Here is a 14,795-nt window from a genome sequence, read left to right on the forward strand (position 1 = left end):
TCGTTTCTTAGTTTCAGTCACTGCGTGAAAGTGTTGTGTGAAGTTTCTGGACCAGTATTTCGGGATTATGTCTCTAGAGAAGTGGGTCTCTTGGAGAAATAAAATATTGGCCCCTAGATGATGATATTGAGACATGGCTGTACGTCTTTTAACATTGGTATTTAAGCCTCTCACATTGTGAGAGATAAGGTGGATTTTTGGGATCATGTAATTTGTGAAGTGTGATGTGCTATCCTCTTTGTCAAACGAATATAAACTTTTGATACATACATCTCCAGGGAGGTGGGTAATCCCATCAACAAGACATAAACATACTGTTTTGACCTGGGGAGAAGAGTTGTCTCAGCATCCTTAAAAGAAATAGAAAATGTTAATAAAAAAATATTAATAAAAAACAAGCAAGAAAAACAACTTCTACACCTAGCTGGTAGGTAGGTATACATTAATACTAATAACCGTTTGGGGTGAGAGAATGGAGCTGGATAATGATAAAGGTTACATAAGAAAAAATTGTAGCTGAAGTGTCAGCAGCTTAAGATTACTACTAAGATAACTGAAGATAAATTCAAAACAGAGTTCAAACAATTTCAACTTCTTCTTTCATTCTGTCGGAGGGAAATTGTCAAGTTTATCTCTTCTCAAGGGCTGTGTAGCTAGAATTTCCCTAGAAGGTGCTACAGTCAAATAGCGCCTGGGGATTTAGATAACCCCATGACGGGCCCAGACAAAGGTTTTGTTCCTCATCTGTAGACATAATGAAAAATAGTAGACGACCACTCCAAAATCAGGAATACCTCATTTCTTCACTCTTTTACGATTTATTTTTGTCCATTCTGGTTGTCTAGAAGTACTCGGCAGTGGGTGTGATTGATCTTCAGCTGGTAGGATCGGGGTTTCCAACCCCAATGATTTACAGGTGGAGGAGATATCTTCAATGTCGTGAACTGTAAAAGATTTGTTATTATTTAGGATATGTAGGGTCGAAAGGAAAGCCCCATCTGTATTTGATTTGGTTTTTACGTAGGAGAGAGGTTAGAGCCGCAAAGAACTTCTTCTCTGAAGGGTCTTAATGCTAAGGTCTTGGAAGAATTGTATAACACTCCCTTGAAATTTATAAGTTGTATTACTTCTGGAGGCTTGAAGGATTTTCTCTTTATCCTGGAAGTATGAGAATTTTATTATGACATCTCTAGGGGGTTAATAATTTGCATACAAAGAGAGAAGCGCTCTACCAGGAACGAACAACAGCTCAGTGGCTTGTTCTATGGCGATTTACCACCCGGAAGCAGCCTCTTTTAGACCAGTGTGCTTTTCACAGAAGAAAACTTTCCTGAAGTATATCAGTCTGATCCCGCCAAGTAAGGTCAGTCCAGCCCCGAAATACCAGGCAATTCTCCTCTGAACAAGGAACATGACAACCCCAGACGATCGTTTCGGCCTTCTATGGGCCTCGTCAGTGAGGTGCAGCCACATTCCTCTAAGCACACTGGGCAAGGAGTCCACGTCTGGTTTCCCCCATCACCCATAGGGAGACTTCCCCAGGGTCATAATAATTTGCATACAAAGAGAGAAGCGCTCTACCAGGAACGAACAACAGCTCAGTGGCTTGTTCTATGGCGATTTACCACCCGGAAGCAGCCTCTTTTAGACCAGTGTGCTTTTCACAGAAGAAAACTTTCCTGAAGTATATCAGTCTGATCCCGCCAAGTAAGGTCAGTCCAGCCCCGAAATACCAGGCAATTCTCCTCTGAACAAGGAACATGACAACCCCAGACGATCGTTTCGGCCTTCTATGGGCCTCGTCAGTGAGGTGCAGCCACATTCCTCTAAGCACACTGGGCAAGGAGTCCACGTCTGGTTTCCCCCATCACCCATAGGGAGACTTCCCCAGGGTCATAATAATTTGCATACAAAGAGAGAAGCGCTCTACCAGGAACGAACAACAGCTCAGTGGCTTGTTCTATGGCGATTTACCACCCGGAAGCAGCCTCTTTTAGACCAGTGTGCTTTTCACAGAAGAAAACTTTCCTGAAGTATATCAGTCTGATCCCGCCAAGTAAGGTCAGTCCAGCCCCGAAATACCAGGCAATTCTCCTCTGAACAAGGAACATGACAACCCCAGACGATCGTTTCGGCCTTCTATGGGCCTCGTCAGTGAGGTGCAGCCACATTCCTCTAAGCACACTGGGCAAGGAGTCCACGTCTGGTTTCCCCCATCACCCATAGGGAGACTTCCCCAGGGTCATAATAATTTGCATACAAAGAGAGAAGCGCTCTACCAGGAACGAACAACAGCTCAGTGGCTTGTTCTATGGCGATTTACCACCCGGAAGCAGCCTCTTTTAGACCAGTGTGCTTTTCACAGAAGAAAACTTTCCTGAAGTATATCAGTCTGATCCCGCCAAGTAAGGTCAGTCCAGCCCCGAAATACCAGGCAATTCTCCTCTGAACAAGGAACATGACAACCCCAGACGATCGTTTCGGCCTTCTATGGGCCTCGTCAGTGAGGTGCAGCCACATTCCTCTAAGCACACTGGGCAAGGAGTCCACGTCTGGTTTCCCCCATCACCCATAGGGAGACTTCCCCAGGGTCATAATAATTTGCATACAAAGAGAGAAGCGCTCTACCAGGAATGAACAACAGCTCAGTGGCTTGTTCTATGGCGATTTACCACCCGGAAGCAGCCTCTTTTAGACCAGTGTGCTTTTCACAGAAGAAAACTTTCCTGAAGTATATCAGTCTGATCCCGCCAAGTAAGGTCAGTCCAGCCCCGAAATACCAGGCAATTCTCCTCTGAACAAGGAACATGACAACCCCAGACGATCGTTTCGGCCTTCTATGGGCCTCGTCAGTGAGGTGCAGCCACATTCCTCTAAGCACACTGGGCAAGGAGTCCACGTCTGGTTTCCCCCATCACCCATAGGGAGACTTCCCCAGGGTCATAATAATTTGCATACAAAGAGAGAAGCGCTCTACCAGGAACGAACAACAGCTCAGTGGCTTGTTCTATGGCGATTTACCACCCGGAAGCAGCCTCTTTTAGACCAGTGTGCTTTTCACAGAAGAAAACTTTCCTGAAGTATATCAGTCTGATCCCGCCAAGTAAGGTCAGTCCAGCCCCGAAATACCAGGCAATTCTCCTCTGAACAAGGAACATGACAACCCCAGACGATCGTTTCGGCCTTCTATGGGCCTCGTCAGTGAGGTGCAGCCACATTCCTCTAAGCACACTGGGCAAGGAGTCCACGTCTGGTTTCCCCCATCACCCATAGGGAGACTTCCCCAGGGTCATAATAATTTGCATACAAAGAGAGAAGCGCTCTACCAGGAACGAACAACAGCTCAGTGGCTTGTTCTATGGCGATTTACCACCCGGAAGCAGCCTCTTTTAGACCAGTGTGCTTTTCACAGAAGAAAACTTTCCTGAAGTATATCAGTCTGATCCCGCCAAGTAAGGTCAGTCCAGCCCCGAAATACCAGGCAATTCTCCTCTGAACAAGGAACATGACAACCCCAGACGATCGTTTCGGCCTTCTATGGGCCTCGTCAGTGAGGTGCAGCCACATTCCTCTAAGCACACTGGGCAAGGAGTCCACGTCTGGTTTCCCTAGGGGGTGCCTCATCTTTAGGTCTTGCTCTTAACGCTCTATGAGCCCTTTCGATAGCCAACTCTGATTCTTCTGGTTCCCCTGTAATGTTTCTGAACAGGCGTTGCAAATATTTGTTGAGTTCAGGGTTGGTGATTGTTTCCGGGACCCCTTTGAGCCTGATGTTATTTCTGCTTGACAAATTCTCCAGGTCATCGACCTTGTCTTGTAGTTCCTTGATGGTTTGTTGTTGCGATTGTAGGGCCTGAGAGGAAGCTTCTATTTCTTCAGACACTGTATCTCTATGCTCTTCCAAAGCCTCCAACCTCCCCCCCAAATCTTCTATATCAGCTCTTATGTCGGTAAGGCTAGCCGTGACTGCTGAGTGCATTGAATCTATCTTTCCCCATAATTTTTCAAAATTTGTAGCAATGTCCTGTTTTGAGACTAAGTCTTTAAGGTCTGCTTTTGTTACTGGAGTTGTCTCATTGTGGGGAGAAGGGTCTAGTTCAGTGTCTGAGTTTCCTACCCCCTCCATTGACGCTGAATCTGTAGATTTGGTGTGGCGTGATGGTTTAAAAAAAGTACTCACGTTTGAAGATTTATTTGTCTTATCTCCCTTGATAAGTGTTTTAGTTGACATATTAGTTATTTGTCGTCAGAGATAGTGGTAGTATATTATAGAATGGTAGCTTATGATTTAGAGAAGCCTTCAGTGTTGTGATAGACCTTTACTGATGTGTCAATATTCTACTATGTGGATGAACAGTGTCTCAGGTTGGAAATGGTGTCTTGTTATTGTATAGGTACTCTGTTGTTCAAATAAGAAATGTCTTTAATTATTTAGAGGAACAGAAGCCCCCTATTAAATGCAATAAAGTAAGGTATAGCTATCTCCCAAAGTCTCTTGTTTATTGCTGTGCGAGTATGTATAACAGGGATTATGCTGCAATCAACATAGTACACCTTACTTCTGCTTCCTTATAACATTTGTAGAGTAGCTTCTACCCCATAATTATGTAATATGTGATGGCTGCAGTTCATTTCCATATTATGTAAAAATGTAAAAAAAAAAAGCCCATTTCTGCTGTATTGTGGTTATATATTATTATGCCTCATGTGGGCTTAGTTAATGTCCTTGTTTGCTGAAAGCCCTCTACTTATCTTCTATATAAGGGGGAAAAAAGCCCCGCCGAGTCTGCTCTTTCTCCTTAAAGCCATCCGGTTCAAAGTTTTGGAGATGAGGAACAGACAAAATTTAGATAGTCTGCTTTATCAAAGTAGCCCTTCTTTCTAACCGCTATCTGTATTTTATTATATGAAGCGGCTGTCCTCAGGCCTGTGTATGTGCTTAGTGGGTGCGGCCTACCTGCATGGCGTTCCGGGACTGGACCGGTCTGCAAAGCAAGCCGTTTTGTGTCTCTTAGGGCTGTACCTCCACCCCATAGCTCACATCCGACTCTCCTTGAACTTTGGTGCCAAGCTCCGGTGTTATCTGTGGCGCTTGTTCAGTGCACCATTATTGCTGTGTGAGCCTGTCTGTTTTCGGCACGAATCCGCAGCGCTCTTAATAGGCTTCTCTGCAAGTCCGGTTGTCCTCCTCTTCTGATCAGTTTGTGGCCCCAGTCTCTAAAGACCCCACATTATGTTTTTATACAGCTCAGTAGTGTAATAAAACTGTATTGCTGACTTTATATATCTTTCCAGCTCAGAGCTCAGTGATCACATGTCCATCCCTGAGCTCAGTCAGACTCCCACCCTGTTCTATGTATTTTTAAATAGCAATTCCTATATATATCTGTATATATCTATACATATACAGTCATATATATATATATATATATATATTTCTTTCATGTAATTGGCAAGAGTCCATGAGCTAGTGACGTATGGGATATACAATCCTACCAGGAGGGTCAAAGTTTCCCAAACCTCAAAATGCCTATAATACACCCCTCACCACACCCACAATTCAGTTTTACAAACTTTGCCTCCTATGGAGGTGGTGAAGTAAGTTTGTGCTAAGATTTCTACGTTTATATGTGCTTCTCAGCATTGTTGAAGCCCGATTCCTCTCAGAGTACAGCGAATGTCAGAGGGACGTGAAGGGAGTATCACTTATTGAATACGATGATTTCCCTAACGGGGGTCTATTTCATAGGTTCTCTGTTATCGGTCGTCTAAGTCTAATAAACGTTTAAATGCTGTTTTAAACCTCCTGTGGTTTCTCCAGGGGTTTTCCTATTCCTAAGGCTATTTCTGATATGATTTCTAAGGAATGGAATAAGCCAGGTACTTCTTTTATTCCTTCTTTAAGGTTTAAAAAATTGTATCCTTTACCAGCAAATTCTATAGAGTTTTGAGAAAAAATCCCCAAAGTTGATGGGGCTATTTCTACTCTTGCTAAACGTACCACTATTCCTATGGAAGATAGTACTTCCTTTAAGGATCCTTTAGATAGGAAGCTTGAATCTTATCTAAGGAAAGCCTATTTATATTCAGGTTATCTTCTCAGACCTGCTTACTGCAATATGCTAATCATTTTATTTGTGATGCCATTTTTGATATTATCAAAATTGATGTTAGATCCATGTCTTTAGCTATATTAGCTAGAAGAGCTTTGTGGCTTAAATCTTGGAATGCTTATATGACATCTAAATCTAGATTACTATCTCTTTCTTTCCAATGTAATAATTTATTTGGTTCTCAGTTGATTTCTATTATTTCAACTGTTAGTGGGGGAAAGGGAGTTTTTCTGCCTCAGGATAAAAAACCTAAGGGTAAATCTAAGGCTTCTAACCATTTTCGTTCCTTTCGTCAAACTAAGGAACAAAAACTCAATCCTTCCCCCAAGGAATCTGTTTCCAATTGGAAGCCTTCCTCAAATTGGAATAAATCCAAGCCATTTAAGAAACCAAAGTCAGCCCCTAAGTCCGCATGAAGGTGCGGCCCTCATTCCAGCTCAGCTGGTAGGGGGCAGATTAAGGTTTTTCAAGGATTCAGAGCATTGTCTCTCAAGGGTATCGAATAGGATTCAGAGTAAGACCTCCTGTGAGAAGATTTTTTCTCTCACATATCCCAGCAAATCCAGTAAAAGCCCAGGCTTTCCTGAAGTGTGTTTCAGACCTGGAGTCTTCAGGGGTAATCATGCCAGTTCATTTTCAGGAACAAGGTTTGGGGTTTTATTCAAATCTATTCATTGTCCCAAAGAAGAAAAATTTATTCAGACCAGTTCTGGATCTGAAAATTTTGAATCGTTATGTAAGAGTACCAACTTTCAAGATGGTGACTATAAGAACTATTATGCCTTTTGTTCAGCAAGGACATTATATGTCCACAATAGACTTGCAGGATGCATACCTTCATATTCCGATTCATCCAGAACATTATCAGTTCCTGAGATTCTCTTTTCTAGACAAGCATTACCAATTTGTTGCTCTTCCATTTGGCCTAGCAACAGCTCCAAGAATCTTTTCTCTGTAATCAGAGAACAGGGTATTGCGGTGTTTCCTTATTTGGATGATATCTTGGTACTAGCTCAGTCTTTACGTTCTGCAGATTCTCACACAAATCAACTAGTATTGTTTCTTTGGAAACATGGTTGGAGGATCAATTTACCAAAAAGTTTCTTGATTCCTCAGACAAGGGTCACCTTTTTTTAGGCTTCCAGATAGATTCAGTGTCCATGACTTTTTCTCTAACAGAAAAGAGACGTTTAAAATTGGTTGCAGCCTGCCGGCACCTTCAGTCTCAGTCATTCCCTTCAGTGGCTATGTGCATGGCAGTTTTAGGTCTCATGACTGCAGCATCGGACGCAATCCCCTTTGCTCATTTTCACATGAGACCTCTACAGCTTTGTATGCTGAACCAATGGTGCAGGGATTATACAAATATATCACAATTAATATCCTTAAATCCCAATGTACGACACTCTCTGACGTGGTGGATAGATCAGGACTGTGATCACAACAGATGCAAGTCTTTCAGGTTGGGGAGCTGTTTGGGGATCTCTTACAGCACAAGGGGTTTGGAAATTTCAAGAGGCGAGATTACCAATAAATATTTTAGAACTCCGTGCAATTTTCAGAGCTCTTCAGTTTTGGCCTCTGTTAAAGAGAGAACCGTTCATTTGTTTTCAGACAGACAATATCACAACAGTGGCATATGTCAATCATCAGGGTGGGACTCACAGTCCCCAAGCTATGAAAGAAGTATCTCGGATACTTGCTTGGGCGGAATCCAGCTCCTGTCTAATCTCTGTGGTGCATATCCCAGGTGTAGACAATTGGGAGGCGGATTATCTCAGCCATCAGACTTTACATCCAGGGGAGTGATCTCTCCATCCAGATATGTTTTCTCAGATTGTTCAGTTGTGGGGTCTTCCAGAGATAGATATCATGGCCTCTCATCTAAACAAGAAACATCCCAGATACCTGTCCAGGTCCAGGGATGTTCAGGCTGAAGCAGTGGATGCTCTGACACTTCCTTGGTGTTATCATCCTGCTTACATTTTCCTGCCTCTAGTTCTCCTTCCAAGAGTGATCTCCAAAATCATCATTGAACAATCGTTTGTGTTGCTGGTGGCTCCAGCATGGCCACACAGGTTTTGGTATGCGGATCTGGTTCGGATGTCCAGTTGCCAGCCTTGGCCACTTCCGTTAAGGCCGGACCTACTGTCTCAAGGTCAGTTTTTCCATCAGGATCTTAAATCATTAAATTTGAAGGTATGGAAATTGAACGCTTAGTACTAAGTCATAGAGGTTTCTCTGACTCAGTGATTAATACTATGTTACAAGCTCGTAAATCTGTCTCTAGAAAGATTTATTATAGAGTTTGGAAGAGTTACATTTCATGGTGTTCTCATAAATTCTCTTGGCATTCTTTTAGAATTCCTAGAATTTTACAGTTTCTTCAGGATGGTTTGGAAAAGGGGTTGTCTGCAAGTTCCTTGAAGGGACAAATCTCTGCTCTTTCTGTTTTATTTCACAGAAAGATTGCTATACTTCCTGATATTCAATGTTTTATACAGGCTTTAGTTCGTATAAAGCAGAGCTTTCCAAACTTTTCATCTTGGTGACACACTTTTTAGACCTACATCATTTCGTGACACAGTAAATCAGTTGTACTAGCAAAAAGGAGGTTAAACTAACTTGTTTTAAGAGATACAAACACATACATAAATTATATAATAACTAAATGTATTTACAAGTAACAGTATGTATGTGCAAGAATTAAAAAAAAGTTTATAATAACTACACCAATAACTACTTACTATTTTAGTGGGATGTATGAGGTTCATGGGATGAACACAATTTCTGAATATTCGGTGGAATATTAGATAAAGACACATTTCATCATCAAGCATTTTAAGCTTCCACTTCCTATCCATATATCAAGAGCAGGAGCAGCAATGCACTACTGGGAGTTAGCTGCAAAACCCCCCCACTGACTTCTGACTTCAGCTCAGCATTTAAGCTGCCGCCCTCAGAGCTCGGTGAGTCCGATTGACTACTGCCCACGCTGCAAACACACTGCTGTCCCACTCACTGACTACACATGCAGTCACAAGCCAATTAAGGAGACTACACATGCAGTCAGGAGCCAATGTGCCGCCAAATGGAATAGTTTCAGTTCCCACTGAGCTGCGCCAATAGGTTAAGATGATCTGTGACCCCCTAGGTATCAATCACGTGTCAACCATGTGATATGTGTAGCAGGCAGGCAGAAAGTCAGAAACCCCCCCAAAAAATTAAATTTAAAAAAATTTGTGCTGAATCAGGGACACACCTACACACTGCTGCCGACACACTAGTGTGTCCCGCCACACAGTTTGGAAAGCACTGATATAAAGCCTTTCATTAAATCAATTTCTCCTCCTTGGAGTCTTAATTTGGTTTTGAAGGCTTTACGGGCTCCTCCATTTGAGCCTATGCATTCTTTGGACATTAAACTACTTTCTTGGAAAGTGTTGTTCCTTTTGGCTATCTCTTCTGCTAGAAGAGTTTCTGAGCTATCTGCTCTTTCTTGTGAGTTTCCTTTTCTGATTTTTTTTATAAGGATAAGGCAGTTATGCAGACTTCTTTTCAATTTTTACCTAAGGTTGTGAATTCTAACAACATTAGTAGAGAAATTGTTGTCCCTTCCTTGTGTCCTAATCCTAAGAATTCTTTGGAAAGATCCTTACATTCTTTGGATATGGCAAGAGCTTTGAAACATTATGTGGAAGCTACTAAAGATTTCAGGAAGACTCTAGAGTCTATTTGTTTTATTTTTCTGGTCCTAGGAAAGGTCAGAAGACTTCTGCTATTTCCTTGGCTGCTTGGTTAAAACTTTTGATTCATCAAGCTTATTTGGAGTCGGGTCAGGCCCCGCCTCAAAGAATTACAGCTTATTCTACTAGATCAGTCTCCACTTTGTGGGCCTTTAAGAATGAAGCTTCAGTTGATCAGATTTGCAAAGCGGCAACTTGGTCCTCTTTTCATACATTTACTAAATTTTACCGTTTTGATGTATTTGCTTCTTCAGAAGCAGTTTTTGGTAGAAAAGTTCTTCAGGCAGCTGTTTCAGTTTGATTCCTCTGCTTTTGATTTAAGTTTTTTTCTTTCATTTATGAGAAAAAACTTATTTTTTTGGGTTGTGGATTAATGTTTTCAGCGGAAAATGGCTGTTTTTATTTTTATCCCTCCCTCTCTAGTGACTCTTGCGTGGAGTTCCACATCTTGGGTATTGCTATCCCATACGTCACTAGCTCATAGACTCTTGCCAATTACATGAAAGAAAACATAATTTATTTAAGAACTTACCTGATAAATTCATTTATTTCATATTGACAAGAGTCCATGAGGCCCACCCTTTTTATGGTGGTTATGATTTTTTGTATAAAGCACAATTATTTCCAAATTTCTTTTGTTGATGCTTTCTACTCCTTTCTTTATCACCCTACTGCTTGGCTATTCGTTAAACTGAATTGTGGGTGTGGTGAGGGGTGTATTTATAGGCATTTTGAGGTTTGGGAAACTTTGCCCCTCCTGGTAGGATTGTATATCCCATACGTCACTAGTTCATGGACTATTGCCAATATGAAAGAAATTAATTTATCAGGTAAGTTCTTACATAAATTATGTTTTATATATATATATAGATAGATAGATAGATAGATAGATAGATACAGTGTGTGTGTATATAGATATATATTTTACCAAAAAACCCTCAGATATATATATATATACAGAAATATGTATTTATGAATAAATAAAGCCTATTCTTCTATGGGAAATATTAACATTTCATGTCTGGTTAGTGCACTTGAGAAAAAGTGATCGTGTTTGCAATTGCATGCGAGTAAGGGTGTTAGTTTTTTTCCCACTTTTCATACTCCATTAAGGTCTATGGGTTTATACAATAACGCAGTCGTGATATTGCAACGTAAAGTGACATTATACACAAGATTTTTCTTTGCATAAATGTTTTGTAGATGATACATTTATATAGCCTATACAGCTTTTTTTATTTTTAAAAGTATAGTTTTGCTTATTTTTAAATAACATTGCGCTGATTTTCAGACTCCTAACCAAGCCCCAAAGTTTTAGGAGAATACTGATGTATACCTACCCAGCTTGCTCCTGTTTGTGTAAAGGGTCTTTTCATATGCAGAGGAAGGGGGGAGTGTCTGTTTCAGCTAATCTTTTTAACAGTGCTAAACTGGGAGCTTCTAAATAAGTTTTTAAAAGGTTTTATACTGAATTTCTATATCAGTATTTGTGCATATTATTCATTATAGTAGTGTCTAAAACATGCAGTTAAATGAAAATTGGTGTATACTTTCCCTTTAAGCTTTTTGCATGCTTCTGGTTAGTGCGCAAGCGAAAATGTTTTACATTTAACTTGTACTACTAGCACTACCTAACGTTCACAAAAAGCCGAATTCGAGCGGGAGCGCAATCTACCACTTAACTCGTAAATGAGCTCTTAGTATGGAAGACTGCTCCAGTTATCCATCCATTTTATTTTACTCATAATACTTGGATGTCAAAACTACATTTTTATTATTTAATAAACTGTGCTATTTTAAAAAAAATATTCATTTTAATCCTATTTGTTTATTATTGTTAATTTCTCTTTCCTTTGTTGAAGCTTATCTCCTTACTATTACAAAAAAGGTATTCTCATAAGTATGCATATATCCGGAGCAATATATGTCAGGAGTGTTTGCAACAATGTATAAAATTGCTTCAAATATTGTTGCAAAAACTTTTGCCATATAGTGCTCAAGACAGGTGCATGCTCCTGATCCTAACCATGAAAGAAGTTAGGTTTCAACAAAGAATACCAAGAGAGTGAAGTGAGTAGTGAGCCACATTTATTTATAAAATGGTATATATCGAATCACGTTGATGTGAGTAAACTGGGTCGGTTAGTAGCATAAATTGATACTGTAATATAATCTGATAAGGATTGTGAGTGCAAGGTTCAAACAGACACAAACAAGTGGGGATTTGGCCGTTTATTGCAAGAGGTTGGATTTGGTGGGCAATAAGAGCTAACATCTTCAGCCAGAAAGAGACGAAAGTGCAAAATAATACTACCCCAAACTATATGTGTATTTTCTTTGAGACTTGAGGTTTTTGATGTCTGGCTTATACACTTAAGCACTTTTATTAAGTAAATTACACTTAATATAAAATTGATACTCACTCAATATAACAAAAGACATCACTTGTAAATAACTTTAAAAAAAAACAGCAACAAAAAAAAAACATTTTGGCACTATTTTCTTTTTTTTTTCTTTTTCACAAGGAACTCACTGCTTGAGTTCACATGGTTGGCTTTCTCACTAAGAGGCCAAATGATCAAATGTGTGTCGGACCTGATCCAAAAATGCGGATCAGGTCCGACAGACATTGCTAAATGCAGAGAGCCAATGGGCCGCCAGCAGGGAGGTGTCAATCAACCCAATCGTACTCAATCAGGTTGAATTAGGGCGATTCCTGTCTGCCTGCTCAGAGCAGGCGGACAGGGTTATGGAGCAGCGGTCTTTAGACCACTGCTTTATAACTGCTGTTTCTGGCGAGTCTAAAGAGTCGCCAGAAACACAGTCCCTCAAGCTCCATTCGGAGCTTGATAAATGGGCCTCATAGTCTATTTTCACACTTATGGATAAATTTATTAGCCAAAATAAAGCTAAATCACCTGCCATGACGTCAAAAGCTAAGGACAGAAAGCTTAGGAGAAGTAATGATAATTTTAACGAATCTGTGTCCCTTGTGTCAAAACATAGTAGCACAAGATATAGTTAAAGGGACAGTCTAGTCAAAATTAAACTTTCATGATTCAGATAGGGCATGCAATTTTAAACAACTTTCCAATTTACTTCTATTATCTAATTTGCTCAATTCTTTAGATATCCTTTGTTGAAGAAATAGCAATGCACATGTGTGAGCCAATCACACAAGGCCTCTAGGTGCAGCAACCAATCAGCAGCTACTGAGCATATCTAGATATGCTTTTCAGCAAGTGATATCAAGAGAATGAAGCAAATTACATAATAGAAGTAAATTACAGCTAGAATTGGAGTTTGGCGGTAGATGGGTTGTTAACGCTACGCGGGCTTTTTTCTGGCCGCACCATAAAATTAACTCTGGTATCGAGAGTCCAAAAAAATGCTGCGTTAGGCTCCAAAAAAGGAGCGTAGAGCATTTTTACCGCAAATGCAACTCTCGATACCAGAGTTGCTTACGGATGCGGCCAGCCTCAAAAACGTGCTCGTGCACGATTCCCCCATAGGAAACAATGGGGCTGTTTGAGCTGAAAAAAAACCTAACACCTGCAAAAAAGCCGCGTTCAGCTCCTAACGCAGCCCCATTGTTTCCTATGGGGAAACACTTCCTACGTCTGCACCTAACACTCTAACATGTACCCTGAGTCTAAACACCCCTAACCTTACACTTTTTAACCCCTAATCTGCCGCCCCCGCTATCGCTGACCCCTGCATTATATTATTAACCCCTAATCTGCCGCTCCGTAAACCTCCGCAATTTACATTATCCCTATGTACCCCTAATATGCTGCCCCTAACACCGCCGACCCCTATATTATATTTATTAACCCCTAATCTGCCCCCCACAACGTCGCCTCCACCTGCCTACACTTATTAACCCCTAATCTGCCGAGCGGACCGCACCGCTACTATAATAAATGTATTAACCCCTAATCCGCCTCACTAACCCTATAATAAATAGTATTAACCCCTAATCTGCCCTCCCTAACATCGCCGACACCTAACTTCAATTATTAACCCCTAATCTGACGACCGGAGCTCACCGCTACTATAATAAATGGATTAACCCCTAAAGCTAAGTCTAACCCTAACACTAACACCCCCCTAACTTAAATATAATTTAAATCTAACGAAATTAATTAACTCTTATTAAATAAATTATTCCTATTTAAAGCTAAATACTTACCTGTAAAATAAACCCTAATATCCATCCATATTTATTAGGTTTAATTATAACTTAGGTTAGGATTTATTTTACAGGTAATTTTGTTATTATTTTAACTAGTTCTTAACTATTTAATAGCTATTGTACCTGGTTAAAATAATTACAAAGTTGCCTGTAAAATAAATATTAATCCTAAAATAGCTACAATGTAATTATAATTTATATTGTAGCTATATTAGGATTTATTTTACAGGTAAGTATTTAGCTTTAAATAGGAATAATTTATTTAAGAATAGTTAATTAATTTTGTTAGATTTAAATTATATTTAACTTAGGCGGGTGTTAGTGTTAGGGTTAGACTTAGCTTTAGGGGTTAATCCATTTATTAGAATAGCGGTGAGCTCCGGTCGGCAGATTAGGGGTTAATAATTGAAGTTAGGTGTCGGCGATGTTAGGGAGGGCAGATTAGGGGTTAATACTATTTATGATAGGGTTAGTGAGGCGGATTAGGGGTTAATAACTTTATTATAGTAGCGCTCAGGTCCGCTCGGCAGATTAGGGGTTAATAAGTGTAGGCAGGTGTCGGCGACGTTGAGGGGGGCAGATTAGGGGTTAATAAATATAATATAGGGGTCGGCGGTGTTAGGGGCAGCAGATTAGGGGTACATAGCTATAATGTAGGTGGCGGCGCTTTGCGGTCGGCAGATTAGGGGTTAATTATTGTAAGTAGCTGGCGGCGACGTTGTGGGGGGCAGGTTAGGGGTT

Source organism: Bombina bombina, chromosome 8 (assembly GCF_027579735.1).
Source record: "Bombina bombina isolate aBomBom1 chromosome 8, aBomBom1.pri, whole genome shotgun sequence".
Taxonomy (NCBI): Eukaryota; Metazoa; Chordata; class Amphibia; order Anura; family Bombinatoridae; genus Bombina; species Bombina bombina.